The following is an 18903-nucleotide window of genomic DNA, read 5'->3' as shown; positions in this document are numbered from 1 at the left end:
AATTTTATACTTTTTGATATACAAACTGTGTTGTGTAATTGTGTTGTGTTCCATTGCTGTATTTAAATGGATTTCTATTGATAGCATAATGGTTAAAAATTATTTTATTTGCATGGATTTTTCTTTGCATCTATATCTGTGTACTACATACAGGCTGTCTGCCCACACAGGCCAGAGGCATCTGATCCCTAGGACTGGAGTTACAGACAGTTGTGAGGTGCTATATGGGTGGCCAGGATCAAACTGAAGTTCTCTGGAAGAGCACTGCTGAGTCATAGCCTCAGGGAGGCAGACATTTTCATCTGGCCTTTTATTAAATCTGCCTTTTGAATGGTGGACTTTACCTTTAAACTGATGTATTTAGACTATTCATATTTGAAGTGATCACATTCATGTTATTATTAAGTTGTTTAAAAGTCAAACATCTTTCTACCTGTTTCCTATCTTTACATTTGCTTTTTCCCTCCCTCCTTTCCTTCCTTCCTTCCATCTTTCTATCTCTTTCTTTCTTTGCCTCTATTGTTGACATAATTTCATTTTATCACCTGTGATGAGTTAAAATTTCATCTTCTTTTACAAAACCTTTGGTGACTCACTTAGGGTTTACAATGCAAAATCTAAATTCATCTGAATTAATGCCCAGTGATATTATTATGCTCCATATGTATGTAACTGACTAGAATAGAATGTGCCCAGTGTTGCCTGATCTTTCATCTACTGTTGTCACTTAGCTTACTTTTACGTCAGCTGATTGCACATTAAATTTTGTCTCACCTTTATTCACTTTAGAGCCCTCCCTCCCCGCTCCCTCCCTGTTGTGTTTCCTCATGCCTGAGCTTCCTTCCCTTTTTCTCCTTCTTTATTGTCAATGTTGACTTTTTTATTTTTGAGACAGAGTCTTACCAGGTAGTCCAGGCTGGTCTCGGACTGGCCATGATATTCCTGTCTCAGTCTCCTTAGTGCTGGGATTACCATATACAACATCTTGTCCTGCTTCATTTCATTTATGAGGATGCAAGTTTCTGACTGGCATTCAATATCATCTGCATACATAACTTCATATAACATATCTCAAGAGGATTATTCATCAATGAATTGCTTCTGCGTTGTTTGTATGAGAAATTATTTATTTCTCCCACAGAGCCGGTATTTAGATAGGCTCCTCAGTTTGGATGTTTCTCATAGGCACTCTATCGTGATAGTCATATTTCTTTGGGGGTTTTCAATTTTATGAAGTCCCACTTGTCAATTTTTGAAGCATAAGCTATTGGTGTTCTGTTCAGGAACTTTTTCCCTTTCCTCATGGGTTCGAGACTTTCCCCCCCACTTTCTCCACTATTAGATTCAGTTTATGTGGTTTTATGTGGAGGTTCTTGATCCACTTGGACTTGAGCTTTGTACAGGATGAAAAGAATGGATTAATTTCTCAATGAACTGATCAGGAAAACAGAAACTGAACAGGGACACAGTGAAACTAATTGAAGCTTTGGACCAATTAGATTTAACAGATATATATATATATATATAGAACATTCTATCCTAAAGCAAAAGAATATATCTTTTTCTCAGCACCTCATGGTACCTTCTCCAAAATCGACCATATAATTGGTCACAAGACAGACCTCAACAAATATAAGAAGATCGAACTAATCCCATGCCTCCTATCAGATCACTATGGAGTGGTCTTCAATAGCAACAAAAACAACAGAAAACCCACATACACGTGGAAACTGAACAATATTCTACTCAATGATACCTTGGTCAAGGAAGAAATAAAGAAAGAAATTAAAGACTTTTTAGAACATAATGAAAATGAAGACACAACATACCCAAATCTTTGGGACACAATGAAAGCAGTGCTAAGAGGAAAATTCATAGCCCTGAGTGCCTCCAAAAAGAAAATGGAGAGAGCATACACTAACAGCTTAATGACACACCTGAAAGCTCTAGAACAAAAAGAAGCTATTTCACCCAGGAGGAGTAGAAGGCAGGAAATCATCAAACTCAGGGCTGAAATCAATCAAGTAGAAACAAAGAGAATCATACAAAGAATCAACAAAACCAGGAGCTGGTTCTTTGAGAAAATCAACAAGATAGATAAACCCTTAGCCAGACTAACCAAAGGGCACAGAGACAGTATACAGATTAACAAACTTAGAAATGAAAAGGGAGATATAACAACAGAAACTGAGGAAATTCAAAAAATCATTAGATCCTACTACAAAAGCCTATACTCAACACAACTGGAGAATCTGGAGGAAATGGACAGTTTCCTAGACAGATATCAGACACCAAAACTAAATCAGGATCAAATAGATCAACTAAACAGTCCCATAACACCTGAAGAAATAATAAGGGTCATAGAAAGTCTCCCAACCAAAAAATGCATGAGACCAGGTGGCTTCAGTGCAGAATTCTATCAGACCTTCATAGAAGACCTAACACCAATACTCTTCAAACTATTCCACAAAATAGAAACAGAAGGAACTCTACCCAACTCGTTCTATGAAGCCACAATTATGATGATACCAAAACCACACAAAGATCCAACAAAGAAAGAGAACTTCAGGCCAATTTCCCTTATGAACATCGATGCAAAAATACTCAATAAAATTCTTGCCAACCGAATCCAAGAACACATCAAAACGATCATCCACCATGATCAAGTAGGCTTCATCCCAGGGATGCAGGGATGGTTCAATATAAGGAAATCCATCAGTGCTATCCACTACATAAACAAACTCAAAGAAAAAAAACTTATGATCATCTCATTAGAAGCAGAAAAAGCATTTGACAAAATTCAGCATCCTTTCATGCTAAAAGTCTTGGAAAGAACAAGAATTCAAGGCCCATACTTAAACATCGTTAAAGCAATATACAGCAAACCTATAGCCAACATCAAACTAAATGGAGAGAAACGAAGCAATCCCACTAAAATCAGGGACTAGACAAGGCTGTCCTCTCTCTCCATATCTTTTCAGTATAGTTCTTGAAGTTCTAGCTAGAGCAATTAGACAACATAAGGAGGTCAAGGGGATACAAATTGGAAAGGAAGAAGTCAAACTATCACTATTTGCAGATGACATGATAGTCTACTTAAGTGACCCGAAAACCTGCACCAGAGAACTCCTACAGCTGATAAACAACTTCAGCAAAGTGGCTGGTTATAAAATCAACTCAAGTAAATCAGTTGCCTTCCTATACTCAAAGGATAAGCAGTCTGAGAAAGAAGTTAGGGAAATGACCCCCTTCACAATAGCCACAAACAATATAAAGTAGCTTGGTGTGACTCTAACCAAACAAGTGAAAGATCTATAAGACAAGAACTTCAGGTCTCTGAAGAAGGAAATCGAAGAAGACCTCAGAAAATGGAAAAATCTGCCATGCTCGTCGATTGGCAGGATTAATGTAGTTAAAATGGCCATCTTGCCAAAAGTGATCTACAGATTCAATGCAATCCCCATCAAAATCCCAACTCAGTTCTTCACAGAGTTAGAAAAAGCAATTCTCAAATTCATCTGGAATAACAAAAAACCCAGGATAGCTAAAACTATTCTCAACAACAAAAGAAATTCAGGGGGAATCAGTATCCCTGACTTCAAGCAATACTACAGAGCAATAGTGTTAAAAACTGCATGGTATTGGCACAGTGACAGACAAGTGGACCAATGGAATAGAATTGAAGATCCAGAAATGAATTCACACACCTATGGTCACTTGATTTTCAACAAAGGAGCCAGAAACATCCAGTGGAAAAAAGATAGCCTTTTCAACAAATGGTGCTGGTTCAATTGGAGGTCAGCATGCAGAAGAATGGGAATTGATCCATGCTTATCTCCATGTACTAAACTTCACTCCAAGTGGATCAAGGACCTCTATGTAAAACCAGACACACTGAAACTAATAGGAAAGAACCTGGGGAAGACCCTTGAGGAGATGAGCACAGGGGAAAAGTTCCTGAACAGATCACCAATAGCTTATGCTCTAAGATCAAGAATTGACAAATGGGACCTCATAAAATTACAAAGTTTCTGTAAGGCAAAGGACACTGTTAAAAGGACAAAATGGCAACCGTCAAATTGGGAAAGGATATTCACCAACCCTACATCTGATAGAGGGCTAATATCCAACATATACAAAGAACTCAAGAAGTTAGACCCCAGGGAACCAAATAACCCTATTAAAAATGGGGTACAGATCTAAACAAAGTATTTTCACCTGAAGAAATTTGGATGGCCGAGAGGCACCTTAAGAAGTGCTCAACATCTTTAGTCATTAGGGAAATGCAAATGGAAACAACCCTGAGATTTCACCTTACACCAGTCAGAATGGCTAAGATCAAAACCTCAGGAGACAGCAGGTGTTGGCAAGGATGTGGAGAAAGAGGAACACTCCTCCACTGCTGGTGGGGCTGTAAGATAGTACAACCACTTTAGAAATCAGTCTGGCGGTTCCTCAGAAAACTGGACATGACACTTCCGGAGGACCCTGCTATACCTCTCCTGGGCATATACCCAAAGGATTCCCCAGCATGTAATAAATAGACATGCTCCAATATGTTCATAGCAGCCTTATTTATAATAGCCAGAAGCTGGAAAGAACCCAGATGTCCCTCAAAGGAGGAATGGATACAGAAAATGTGGTATATTTACACAATGGAATACTACTCAGCAATTAGAAACAATGAATTCACAATATTTTTAGGCAAATGGTTTGATCTGGAAAATATCATCCTAAGTGAGGTAACCCAATCACAAAAGAATACACATGGAATGCAATCTCTGATAAATGGATATTAATTAGCCCAGAAGCCCTGAATACCCAAGGCCCAAATTGCATAACAAATGACGCCCAGGAAGAAGAATGGAGAGGGTCCTGATCCTGGAAAGGATTGATCTAGCATTGGAGGGGAATATAAGGACAGAGAAAAAGGAGGGAGGTGATTGGAGAATGGATGGAGGGAAGAAGGTTTATGGGACATATGGGAAGGGGGGATCTGGGAATGGGGAAATCATTTTGAATGTAAACAAAGAATATAGAAAATAAGAATATTAAAAAAAAGAATGGATTAATTTGCATTCTTCTACATATTGACTGCCAATTAACCCAGCACCATTTTTTGAAAATGCTGTCATTTTCTCACTAGATGGTTTTAGCTCCTTTGTCAAAGATCAAGTGACTATAGGTATGTGGATTCATTTCTGGGTCTTTGATTCTATTCCATTGATCTACCTGCCTGTCACCTACCAATGCCATGCAGTTTTTAATCACTATTGGTTTGTAATACAGCTTGAGGTGAGGGATGCTGATTCCCCACGAAGTTCTTTTATTGCTGAGAATGGTTTTCATTATCCTGGTTTTTTTTGTTATTCCAAATGAATTTGAGAATTGCTCTACCTCTGAAGAATTGAGTTGGGATTTTGATGGTGATTGCATTGAATCTGTAGATTGCTTAGGCAAGATGGACATTTATACTATATTAATCCTGCAAATCCCCAAGCATGAGATTTCCATATTCTGAAGTCTTCTTTGGTTATTTTCTTCAGAGACTTGAAATTCTTGTCATACAGATCTTTCACTTGTTTGGTTAGAGTCACACCAAGACACTTTATATTGTTTATGACTATTGTGAAAGGTATAATTTCCCTAATTTCTTTCTCACTCTGTTTTTCCTTTGAGTATAAGATCCTGATTTGTCTGAGTTAATTTTATATCTGGCCATTTTGCTGAAATTTTTTATCAGTTATAGGGGTTCTCTTTCGAGTTTTTGGGGTAACAAGTATATTATCATATAATCTGCAAATAGTGATATTTTGACTTCTTCTTTTCCAGTTTGAATCCTTTTGACTTCCTTTTGTTGTCTAATTTCTCTAGCTAGAAGTTCAAGTACTATACTGAATAGATAGGGTTGATCATTCTTCCTATTTTCTTTTTTCTTTTTCTTTTTTCTATTTTTTTTTTGGTTTTGGTTGACCTTTCTGTGTGTCTCATTTGTCAAGTCTTTCTCATTCCAAAATTAAGAAATTCCCCCATGGCATTATCTTTCTTCCCATTAAACTCTCTTGCTCCCCAGGATTAAACTACCACACCCCGTGTGTTAGTCATTTCTTACCATTATGACTATGAAAGGAGATACTTTACATAGCAGTTTTAGAGGTCTCAGTAAAAGATCAATTGTCCTCATTTCTTTGGGCTTCTGGAATCACATAGCACAAGCACACAGTCAAAGAAAATCATTGCTTTACACAGGAAGAAAAGAAAAGAAGAAACAGGTGCCCTAGTTTCCCCATATGTTGAAGATTATACTCACTCCCTATGAAGCCAAGATGGGAACGGTGGTATTGAAAATGGACCTTTGTGGAGATTTTAGTTATAGACTATAGTGTACCACTATGATCATTTTCTCTAACTTTAATACTTCAGAACATCACCTCCTCCATCTTTCTTTAGCCATGGCCTTGCCTCACACCCTGCTCAAAGTACTAAGATAATTAGAGCAAATGATTCACACACCCATCTACTTCTCTACTCACCTTTATGCCTCATTGGTCACATTCCTTGTTGGTCCCTCCATCCTTTGATCTCTAACCACTGAAGCTTTTCTCTACCTTAATGCCCTGTACCTCAGTTGTCCAATCCTAATCTTCTCTCTCAACTTGTACATTGCTTGGTTTGTGCCACTGCTTCTTCTGTGTGTAATATGTCCTTCAAACTGTCAACTGAAAATGGTGTCCAGTGTAGCCCACTGTAAATCTCATCTTCTCCAACTTTACAAACAGCAATGTCATCTCACTGCTCAGACCTTAAAGCCACACATCAAGCCTTGCTTATTCTCATGTCTTGCAATCAGTTCATTTACTTACAGCTTCAAAGTCTGTTTAGAATCCAAGCCATGTACACCTCTCATATTGAATATTATAGATCCTCCTTGAGGTGGTATCATGTGACATGATATATGTAAAATAACCGAACTTTCAGATGCCATATGACCTCCTATTAGTATTGCCAGATATTCCGGGGAATAAGTAGGACTCCATAATGAAATTTTGACTAATGGGATGTAAACATGAATTTTCTGCAAATTTAGCAGAAACACATCCATGGAGCTGGGGATGTATGGAATGATGGAAGGAATGAAAGAAAGGAGAATATCTCTATATGGGAAATAATAAGAAACCTATTAAAAATCAAGAACCAGCATTGGTCTTCACTCTCCCACTTCCATTCTTTCCATTCTGTTTGTATTATATAGGGCCAATTTTGAGCACATAGAAAAAGCTGAGTACTCCTTAATTTTCTTTGAAGGTAGAAAAGGAGAGCAAGTGGGGCTTATTAGTGTATTCTGCATAACAAGGTCTTTATCCATATATTTTGAAAATATTAAAAAACATTGCATTTTTTGTATATGCATGCATTTATGAATGCATGTGCATGTAGAGACCAGAAAGGGGTCTTGAATTTCTGAAAGCTGAAGTTAAAGGTGATTGTCAGTTGCCCAATGTGGATGCTGAGAATTAACTCCAAACATCTCCAAGAGTAGTGTGTACTTCCAACCACCAGATTATCTCTCTAATTCCCATTACCCATAATTTATGGGTGAGATATGATTGTCATGAGAAGGCAAAGGGATGATGTCAAAATGGTGATCAAATGGGATTTGTTTTACCCTCCATGACTCCGAGTATATGCCTTTATATAGTATGATTAGACACACTGTGTAGTTTTGGCCCACAGAAATGCACATTCCAAAAATCAACATGCTAGGACTCCACAGTGATGGAGTCAAGACATGTCAGTATAGTTGAGGACAGTGACATGCATTTTGTTATTACATGGACTGAGGAGGTCAAACAACAGAATTTGTTTTTCTTACAATTCTAGAATCTAGAAAGTTCAAGATTAGGTGCCAACAAATCTATAGATTTTTTGTTTTTGTTTTTCCTCTTAAAGAACACCTATTCCATTCATGAGAGTTCCTTCTTTGTTGATTAATCACCCTTTAAAGATTCCACCTAATACTGTCACACTGGCACATGAATTAGCCTTATATCATCAGAGTTCTGAGAAGGCACAAATGTTTAGATCACAGAATGTTCAAGAAAGGGTAATTACTTCCTTCTTAAGATTATACAAGGAAGTGGTTGACTACTAGAAGTAAACATTTGAATATTTGGAATAATTGTATACTTGAAGCATTTGAAATACCTAACTATATATAAAGCATACCCTAGAAATGACTCCTCCAGCTATCCAGTCTTTACAGAAAATGTTTGCATAAATCAGTTTTTGGGTTGCTAGTTTGTATTATAAGACTATGGACCAAATTCCATCGAATTGATTTTACAATATATCTAAGAAAAAAAAAAGGAGAACATACTTTCAGGTAACAGTAGTTGGTGCAGCTCATCTAGTGGAAAAGGGTGAGCTGGGTGGGCCACTGAGTGCACTGCACCCATGGATACACGATAGCAAGGCCCAGGTCCTTGGGTTGTCCTTGCTTTAACTTCTAGCACACAGTGGGCATCTACATGGTGTTCACTTGTTTGTAGATGCAGCAAGGCAGAAGCTTCTCCACTGAACATAGTTTTAATTTGCACACTGGATGTGATCTCCAACTTCCATGAACGTAAGTCCAGTTACTACCTTTTTATAATGAAACATGATTTCTATTAAAAGGCAACCAAGCTGCATATACTTAAAAAATTATAACAGAATCAAATCTTATTCCTTTTTTTCTATCTCCATATTTGGAATTTTTGAAAAGAACTGCAAATGTTAAGGCTAAAGGGGAAATTTCGTTTGGCAGCTTTAAGGCACAGGGACCATACTGGGGAAATATTCATTAATGTTCAGTAATCTAAGAATCCTCAGTGTCTAATTATCAAAGTGAGTTTAATTACCACAGGCACCCATTCATTTAATTGGCTGGAAACATAAGAAGAAATTAAATGATACCAATTCCAATTTGGCCCCAAAGTCTCATCCCATATTTATTTATCATCTGTATAAAAAAGGTGCTTGCCGCCAGCTCCAAGTGCTGAAATAAGCTTCCCAAAGCACCACAGTAGCTCACCATGATCTGCCCCAACCAAAAACCCATTTAAGATGAGCGAGGCCTTGCATTTTCATACATCACATACATTGTAAGTATTCTCTTGCTGCTTGAAATTGGCAGGATAGTGGGTTTCATAACGAATTGCTGTAGGACTAGCTGATGCTTCTCAGAGGTACCATGACTAGTGAAGAAAGTCAAAGATGTTCTGCCGGGTTGTGACCTTAGAGATGTGTCTAGAAACCATCTGTTTCATTACCTGACATTCTCAGAGCACCGTTTGATGCTCTGTAGTTCCTCTGGAGAGAGAAGCTTAACTCATTGGCTGTCGTCACACAGAGAAGACTAGGAAACCTGTCGTTCTAGCTCTCACAAGTCCTTCTATTCTGCTTAGGAGTATGTTCACTTCCAAGTAGCCTAATTGGACAGCCCAGTGTATGCTGGGAAGAGAGCTAGGCTAGCTTTGGCAACTTTTAATCATTTCCAATTCTCAGCACATTGGCTGCACCTGGCTTTCCTCAACTTTCCATGAGAAGAGAGTCTCTAAGGTAGGGAGGGATACTTCTTAGATACTGCAGTAAGATGTCTCCCCACTTGAAAGGAACTCAGTCAGCCTGACTGAAAGGAGAGAGTCCTGAAACACAGGACACACGAAGGCCAAGTTCTCAGCACAAGGGAGATTTATTTGCCCAGAGGAACCAAGGACAGGGAATAAGAGACAAAAGATGAGGGAGCAGGGGGGCGGGGGAAAGCAAGGAGTAGGGGGGAAAGGATATTTATCCCAGAGGACAAAGACTGTCTCTGGATAGAGAGGAGACAGACAGAGCCCATGGGCAAATGGCAGTTTATAATGGTAAGAGGGGAAATCCTGTGCTAGGCTGACATTTAAGTTTGATTGCACATGTTAATTAGGGGAGCCAAAGGGGGCTCTTGATTGTTGGACTTCAATACTTTGATAGTTGGGCATTGGTGGTCAGCCTCGGGGTTGCCAGGGAGAAAATGGCCAAATAAGGGAATAGATCTTGGGGGCTAACTTTAGGAATGTTACCTAGGTTTTTAGAAAGGGGAAGAAGGGTAAAAGGCAAAAACTGTCCCATGCTCAGGTATGCTATCCTGTCACTGAAAATGACTGCCAGCAATTTACTGTCTGTTGCAGGTTTTTCCCTGTCCAATCACATTAGGGTGGTGGAAGGACTGTGATTGGTCAGGAAAAGAGAGGCAGAGCTAGGAGTTACGGAGACAGAGAGGTAGCAGGAGGAGAAGAGAAGAGAATGGAGATGGCTTTGAAGGTGGACCTGTGTGGCATTTACTAGCCATAAATAGCTATGTTTTTATAAGGATAGAAATTTGGGGATAAAGCTTTTATCATTATCAATTCGCTCTAAAATTATTGTATTGACATCTTGTAAATTGTGATATCATTTATACATAAATCTGATTGGTTAGTTAACCTTTAAGAGTTTTGATTTACTTGGTTATTGGAATGTGGGTCTGTCGATTACAGGGGTTTATGGCGGAGAGGAAACACCGCTGGGATGCTGTGGGAGTTGTGGCCTGGCAGGGCAGGAGAGCAGGCGGGTTCTTTTTTTAATATTTCCTGCAACAACTGTCATCCACATTGAACCTCAAAGGGAAGTGGGACTAGAGATGGTTCCCTCTCAAGTAGACATTTTTCTTTATAACCTATTTATTATTTTATCTACCAGTAAGTTCTCTCCACCCCTCATTTCTCCTTCACGGCAAAGTCACCCGATACTGTTAATACTTACAATAGCTCTTCAGCAAATGTTCAAGAAATACCAACTGACCATGATTTATGGCATACAGGATGAAAGAAATACTATTTTTATTACTATCATTATTTATAAATACTTTCCAGACCTTTAATACAATCCACAAGTTGTCACAGATCCCAGCTACTTAAATCAATAGAAAAATCTGAGGGCCTCACTTTCTGCTGGTGTGTATGAGAACAGCCTTACAAGTTCAGTTTCTGAGACTCCACATTTGCTAGAGCAAACTGCGACATCCTTGTGAATTCTGGTGCTCATCTCCCTCTGGTAAGCCTTCTGATTTACAGGGGACTGCAAAGGCAAGGGGACGGTGACATTCTTTCTTTGCCACTTTTAGGGCCTTAGCAGAATTTTTTCCTTTCAACATAGTCTGATGGAAGGAGATAAGACTTCCCAAACAGCTGGACTTTCCAACATGAATCTTGCTTAAACCTCAGCCACAAATTATTTAACGTGCAGCCTGTTGCCAAAGGATGTAGCCACGTTCTTCTCAGTATTGCTCAGGAAAGTAAGATTTAGCACAATGCCACTCCTAACCCATCTCTGCCTTTAAGTAGTGCTCCAGTATAGTAATTTATTTTGGGTAGTAGATTACATGAATTCCATCATATTTCATTTGGAAGAGACAGGGCAGTACTTTAGCACGAACTTAAAAATTGTAAGGTAAAGATTTGTAACCTGTAAGCTTTGATTTCTTAAAACCTACTTTTTTTAAATTCGATATATTTTTATTTACATTTCAAATGATTTCCCCTTTTCTAGCCCCCCCACTCCCCAAAAGTCCCATAAGCCCCCTTCTCTCCCCCTGTCCTCCCATCCACCCCTTCCCACTTCCCCGTTCTGGTTTTGCCAAATACTGCTTCACTGAGTCTTTCCAGAACAAGGGGCCACTCCTCCTTTCTTCTTGTACCTCATTTGATGTGTGGATTATGTTTTGGGTATTCGAATTTTCTAGGTTAATATCCACTTATTAGTGAGTGCATACCATGATTCACCTTTTGAGTCTGGGTTACCTCACTTAGTATGATGTTCTCTAGCTCCATCCATTTGCCTAAGAATTTCATGAATTCATTGTTTCTAATAGCTGAATAGTACTCCATTGTGTATATATACCACATTTTTAGAAACCACTCTTCTATTGAGGGATACCTGGGTTCTTTCCAGCATCTGGCAATTATAAATAGGGCTGCTATGAACATAGTAGAGCATGTATCCTTATTACATGGTGGGGAATCCTCTGGGTATATGCCCAGGAGTGGTATAGCAGGATCTTCTGGAAGTGAGGTGCCCAGTTTTCAGAGGAAGCGCCAAACTGATTTCCAGAGTGGTTGTACCAATTTGCAATCCCACCAGCAGTGGAGGAGTGATCCTCTTTCTCCACATCCTTACCAACACCTGCTGTCTCCTGAATTTTTAATCTTAGCCATTCTGACTGGTATAAGGTGAAATCTCAGGGTTATTTTGATTTGCATTTCCCTAATGACTAATGAAGTTGAGCATTTTTTAAGATGCTTCTCTGCCATCCGAAGTTCTTCAGGTGAGAATTCTTTGTTTAACTCTGTACCCCATTTTTAATAGGGTTGTTTGGTTTTCTGGAGTCTAACTTCTTGAGTTCTTTATATATATTGGATATTAGCCCTCTATCTGATGTAGGATTGGTGAAGATCTTTTCCCAATTTTTTGGTTGCCGATTTGTCCTTTTGATGGTGTCCTTTGCCTTACAGAAACTTTGTAATTTTATGAGGTCCCATTTGTCAATTTTTGATCTTAGAGCATACACTATTGGTGTTCGGTTCAGAAACTTTCTCCCTGTACCGATGTCCTCAAGGGTCTTCCCCAGTTTCTTTTCTATTAGCTTCAGAGTGTCTGGCTTTATGTGGAGGTCCTTGATCCATTTGGATTTGAGCTTAGTACAAGGAGACAAGGATGGATCAATTCGCATTCTTCTGCATGCTGACCTGCAGTTGAACCAGCACCATTTGTTGAAAAGGCTATCTTTTTTTCCATTGGATGTTTTCAGCCCCTTTGTTGAGGATCAAGTGGCCATAGGTGTGTGGGTTCATTTCTGGATCTTCAATCCTGTTGCATTGATCTGCCTGCCTGTCACTGTACCAATACCATGCAGTTTTTAACACTATTGCTCTGTAGTATTGCTTGAGGTCAAAGAATTTTTTTTGTTGCTAAGAATAGTTTTAGCTATCCTGGATTTTTTGTTATTCCAGATGAATTTGATAATTGCTCTTTCTAACTCTGTGAAGAATTGAGTTGGGATTTTGATGGGTATTGCATTGAATCTGTATATTGCTTTTGGCAAAATGGCCATTTTAACTATATTGATTCTACCGATCCATGAGCATGGGAGGTTTTCCCATTTTTTGAGGTCTTCTTCCATTTCCTTCATCAGAATCTTGAAGTTCTTGTCATACAGATCTTTCACATGTTTGGTAAGAGTCACCCCAAGATACTTTATACTGTTTGTGGCTATTGTGAAGGGGGTCATTTCCCTAATTTCTTTCTCAGCCTGCTTATCCTTTGAGTATAGGAAGGCCACTGATTTGCTTGAGTTGATTTTATAACCTGTCACTTTGCTGAAGTTGTTTATCAGCTGTAGGAGCTCTCTAGTGGAGTTTTTTAGGTCACTTAGGTAGACTATCATGTCATCTGCAAATAATGATAGTTTGACTTCTTCCTTTCCAATTTGTATCCCTTTGACATCCTTATGTTGTCTAATTGCCTGAGCTAGTACCTCAAGTACAATATTGAAAAGATAAGGACAAGGGGGGCAGCCCTGACTAGTCCATGATTTTAGTGGGATTGCTTCAAGTTTCTCTCCATTTAGTTTGATGCTGGCTACCGGTTTGCTGTATATTGCTTTTACTATGTTTAGGTACGGGCCTTGAATTCCTGTTCTTTCCAAGACTTTAAGCATGAAAGGATGCTGAATTTTGTCAAATGCTTTTTCAGCATCCAATGAAATGACCATGTGGTTTTGTTCTTTGAGTTTGTTTATGTAGTGGATTGCATTGATGGATTTCCGTATATTGAACCAACCCTGCATTCCTGGGATAAAGCCTACTTGATCATGGTGGATGATCGTTTTGATGTGTTCTTGGATTCTCTTGGCAAGAATTTTATTGAGTATTTTTGCATCAATGTTCATAAGGGTAATTGGCCTGAAGTTCTCTTTCTTTGTTGGATCTTTGTGTGGTTTTGGTATCAGTGTAATTGTGGCTTCGTAGAAGGAATTGGGTAGTGTTCCTTCTGTTTCTATTTTGTGGAATAGTTTGAAGAGTATTGGTGTTAAGTCTTCTTTGAAGGTCTGATAGAATTCTGCACTGAAACCATCTGGTCCTGTGCTTTTTTTGGTTGGAAGTCTTTCTATGACTCCTTCTATTTCATTAGGCGTTAAGGGATTGTTTAGATGATCCATTTGGTCCTGATTTAATTTTGGTATTTGGTATCTGTCAAGGAAATTGTTCATTTCCTCCAGATTCTCCAGTTGCGTTGAGTATAGGCTTTTTTTATTAGCATCGGTTGATTCTTTGGATTTCCTCAGTTTCTGTTGTTATATCCCCCTTTTCATTTCTAAGTTTGTTAATTTGGATACTTTCTCTGTGCCCTTTGGTCAGTCTGGCTAAGGGTTTATCTATCTTGTTGATTTTCTCAGAGAACCAGTTCCTGGATTCGTTGATTCTTTGTCCGGTTCTCTTTGTTTCCAATTGATTGATTTCAGCCCTGAGTTTGATGATTTCCTGTCTTCTACTCCTCCTGGGTGAATTGGCTTCTTTTTGTTCCAGGACTTTCAGGTGTGTAGTTAAGCTGCTAGTGTATGCTCTCTCCATTTTCTTTTTGGAGGCACTCCGGGCTATGAGTTTTCCTCTTAGCACTGCTTTCATTGTGTCCCAAAGATTGGGTATGTTGTGCCTTCATTTTCATTAAATTCTAAAAAGCCTCTGATTTCTTTTCTTATTTCTTCTTTGGCCAAGGTGTCATTGAGTAGAGTATTGTTCAGCCTCCATGTGTATGTGGGCTTTCTGTTGCTTTTGTTGCTATTGAAAACTACTCTTATTCCATAGTGATCTGATAAGATGCATGGGATTAGTTCAATCTTCTTATATTTGTTGAGGTCTGTCTTGTGACCAATTATATGGTCGATTTTGGAGAAGGAACCATGAGGTGCTGAGAAAAAGGTATATTCTTTTGATTTAGGGTGAAATGTTCTATAAATATCTGTCAAATCCAATTGGTCTAAAGCTTCACTTAGTTTTACTGTGTCCCTGTTTAGTTTCTGTTTTCCCGATCGGTTCATTGAGGAGAGTGGAGTGTTGAAGTCACCCACAAGTATTGTGTTAGGTGCAATGTGTGCTTTGAGCTTTAGTAAATTTCTTTTACAAATGAGGGTGCCCTTGCATTTGGCGCATAGATGTTCAGAATTCAAAGTTCTTCTTGGTGGATTTTTCCTTTGACCAGCAAGAAGTGTCCTTCTGTGTCTCTTTTGATGACTTTAGGTTGAAAGTCAATTTTATCTGATATTAGAATGGTACTCCTGCTCGTTTCCTGTGACCATTGGCTTGTAAGATTGTCTTCCAGCCTTTTACTCTAAGGTATTTTTTATCTTTGACACTGAGGTGTGTCTCCTGTATGCAGCAAATTGTAGGGTCCTGTTTCCTTATCCAGTCTGTTAGTCTATGTCTTTTTATTGGGGAATTGAGACTATTGATGTTAAGAGATATTAAGGAATAGTGATTATTACTTCCTGTCATTTTTGATGTTCTTTTTATATTTGAGTGGTTATCTTCTTTTGGGTTTGATGAAGGAAGGTAACTATCTTGCTTTTTCCAGGGTGTAGTTTCCCTCCTTGTATTGGAGTTTTCCTCCTATTATTCTTTGCAGAGCTGGGTTTGTGGAAAGATATTGTGTAAATTTGGTTTTGTCATGGAATATCTTGGTTTCTCCATCTATGGTGAATGAGAGTTTTGCTGGGTATAGTAGTCTTGGCTGACATTTGTGTTCTCTTAGAGTCTGCATGAGATCTGCCCAGGATCTTCTAGCTTTTATGGTCTCTGGTGAGAATTCTGGTGTGATTCTGATAGGTCTTCCTTTATATGTTACTTGGCCTTTTTCTCTTACTGCCTTTAATATTCTCTCTTTGTTTAGTGCATTTGGGGTTTTGATTATTATGTGACGGGAGGTATTTCTGCTCAGGTCCAGTCTGTTTGGAGTTCTGTAGGCTTCTTATATATTCATAGGCATCTCTCTCTTTACGTTAGCAAAGTTTTCTTCCATAATTTTGTTGAAGATATTTGCTGGCCCTTTCTGTTGTAAATCTTCACTCTCATCTATACCTATAATCCTTAGGTTTGGTCTTCTCATTGTATCCTGGATTTGCTGGATGTTCTGGGATACAAGCTTTTAGCATTTTGCATTTTCTTTGACAGTTGAGTCAATAGTTTCTATGGTATCTTCAGCATCTGAGATTCTTTCTTCCATCTCTTGTATTCTGTTCTTTATATTTACATGTATGGCCCCTGATTTCTTCTCAAGGTTTTCTATCTCCAAAGTTGTCTCCCTTTGTGATTTCTTAGTTGTTTCTACTTCTGTTTTTAGATCGAGGATGGTTTTGCTCAGTTCCATCATTTGTTTGTCTGTGTTTTCCTGTAATTCTTTAAGAGATTTTTATGTTTCCTCTTTCATGACTTCTGCCTGTTGACTCAAGTTTTCCTGCATTTCTTTAAGTTTTTTTTTTTTGCCTTTCTTCTTTATTGGCTTCTATCTCTTGGGCCTTATTCTCCTGCATTTCTTTAAGAGATTTTTGTGTTTCCATTATACGGGTTTCTAGCTTATTCATGTTCCCCTGTATTTCTTTAAGAGATTCATTCATGTCCTTTTTGTGTTCTTCTAGCAGCATCATGAACAGTGATTTTAAATCCAAATCTTGTTTCTCTGGTGTGTTGGCATAACCAGGACTTGCTGATGTTGGAGAGTTTGGTTCACATGCTGCCATATTGCCTAGATTTCTGTTAGTAGCGTTCCTGCATTTGCCCTTTGCCATCTTGTTCTCTCGAGCTAGTTGGTCTTGTCTCTGGCTGGTGTTTCAGCCTCCTGAGAGGCTCTAGGGCTATTTCTGCAACACTGGATGGCACGGTTTCCCCTGTTGCAGATTGCTGATGTGCTGTCCTCCTCTTGGGTGTTTTTACAGCCCTAGTGTGTTTTTCCCCAGATTGTGACTGTGAATCAAATGGTGCCCATTTGCTCCTTCAGGGAGTGCTGAGGGGTGTATGGTACGGGGACCTTTTCTGCGTGCTGATCACTCTGCTGGGCAGCTGATCTCCCAACCGGGTTGGTGCACACAAGGCTAGCCTTGCTGCTCAGGCCCTGAGTCTAGGCAAAAGCCTGGCAGGCCAATGTCTGAGCAATGTTCCCCTCAGCTGTGAGTGTTAATTCGGTCTGTCAGGTGGCCAGGATGGTGGTGTGCGCATGCTCCCTGAGAGTGCTGGGAGAGTCTGCTGGGCTAACAACCTCCTGGCCGGGTTGGCACACAGATGGCCCACGGAGCAGCCCAGGGCCTGGGGGCAGTCCAGGGCCTGACCATCTTAGACCCCTGCTATGTCAGCCTCAGGCTAGCCTGTTAGCTGGTTTTGCCTGCTAGGACTCTCTGGCTTCCCGTAGGCAAAATGGCGGCAGTGCTTGCACGAGTGCGTGCCAGCCTGGGTTAATAACCTCCTGGCCAGGTAGGCACACAGATGGCCCACCAAGCAGCCCAGGGCCTGGGGGCAGTCCAGGGCCTGACCATCTGAGACCCCTGCTATGGCTGCCTCAGGCTATGCCTGTTAGCCGGTTTGTTTTTGCCTGCTAGGACTCTGGCTTCCCGTAGGCAAAATGGCGGAGGCACGCATGCCGGCCTGGGCAAACAACCTCCTGGCCGGGTTTGCACACCGGTGGCCCCCCGACCAGCTCAGTGCCTGGGTGCAGGCCAACGCCCGCCGGGCTTAGACCCCTGGGATGTTGGTCTCAGGTTGTATTTGCGTACCTCAGTCTGTCTGATTTCTCTGGTGTCCGAGAACCAATATGGAAGCCTTGTAACTGACTGGTGGGAGGCAGAGTTCTGATGTGGCTTCTGTGTGGTGAAAGGCGCCATAAATCTTCCGCTGTTTGCAGCCCGGCTGGCCAGCGATGGCCAGTGGTCGTGGGCGCATGGTCTGCCTGGACCCTGTCAGCTTGGTTCTACTGCTGATAGCCCTTCCTCTGGACCAGCCGCTGCTGCTGTTGCTGCTGCCACCGCTGCTTCTGGAACTCTCCCAAAACCTACTTTTAATAAGGTTTCTCAAAAGCTTTGTTCTCTCCCACTTCTAGCCCACTGTCCAACGGTAGGGTAGAAAAGATGGTAAATAAGGGAAGGGAATGTGAACCTGTTTAGAAGTTCCTAGGGGCCATTCCAGTCTGTTCACCAGGATACCAGCAGTCTAGTTCAGGAGTATCAGGATAGCAAGCACTGACACTTGTATCAGTGTCGATGGTGAGATCTAGCAGGAACAGCCAGGCCTCTACTGAGCTGGCATGAGTCAGTGGGAGTGGCCAGGAGCAGCCAGGACTCCAGGAGAAGTTCTCTTCAGTCCCTCTGTCAACAAAATGAAGTTCGTAGAAGGCGAAGATGAAGACTAAAGACCAACAAAGCATTGCCAGGCTAGCTATGCAAGCACACTGTCACTGTCCACTGAGTCCTATTTATACTCTCTGTACACATCATGTGTCCCCCCCTCAGGTCTTGCCTCAGAAAAACACCACACGAGGCTGCCTCACATGACACAACCAGAAACTTCCGCTTCAGTAACTCAGAGGTTTTGCCTCCTCTCTTAACATCAAGTTTATTCTTCTTTATCTTCTTCTTTTAAAAGGATGCTTGCAAAGTGGGATTGATTGGGATTAACTGGACTCCTGGCCTCTATTTTAATCTTAAAGATTAAGATCTAGAGGACCCGAGGAGGTAATTTTATTGATAAGAGAGATACAAATTAGGAGAAGGAAAAGTACAGATAGAACAGTAAAGGAATCCATTAA

This window comes from Apodemus sylvaticus, chromosome 5, assembly GCF_947179515.1.
Source record: "Apodemus sylvaticus chromosome 5, mApoSyl1.1, whole genome shotgun sequence".
Taxonomy (NCBI): Eukaryota; Metazoa; Chordata; class Mammalia; order Rodentia; family Muridae; genus Apodemus; species Apodemus sylvaticus.
This window is presented reverse-complemented; position numbering follows the sequence as displayed.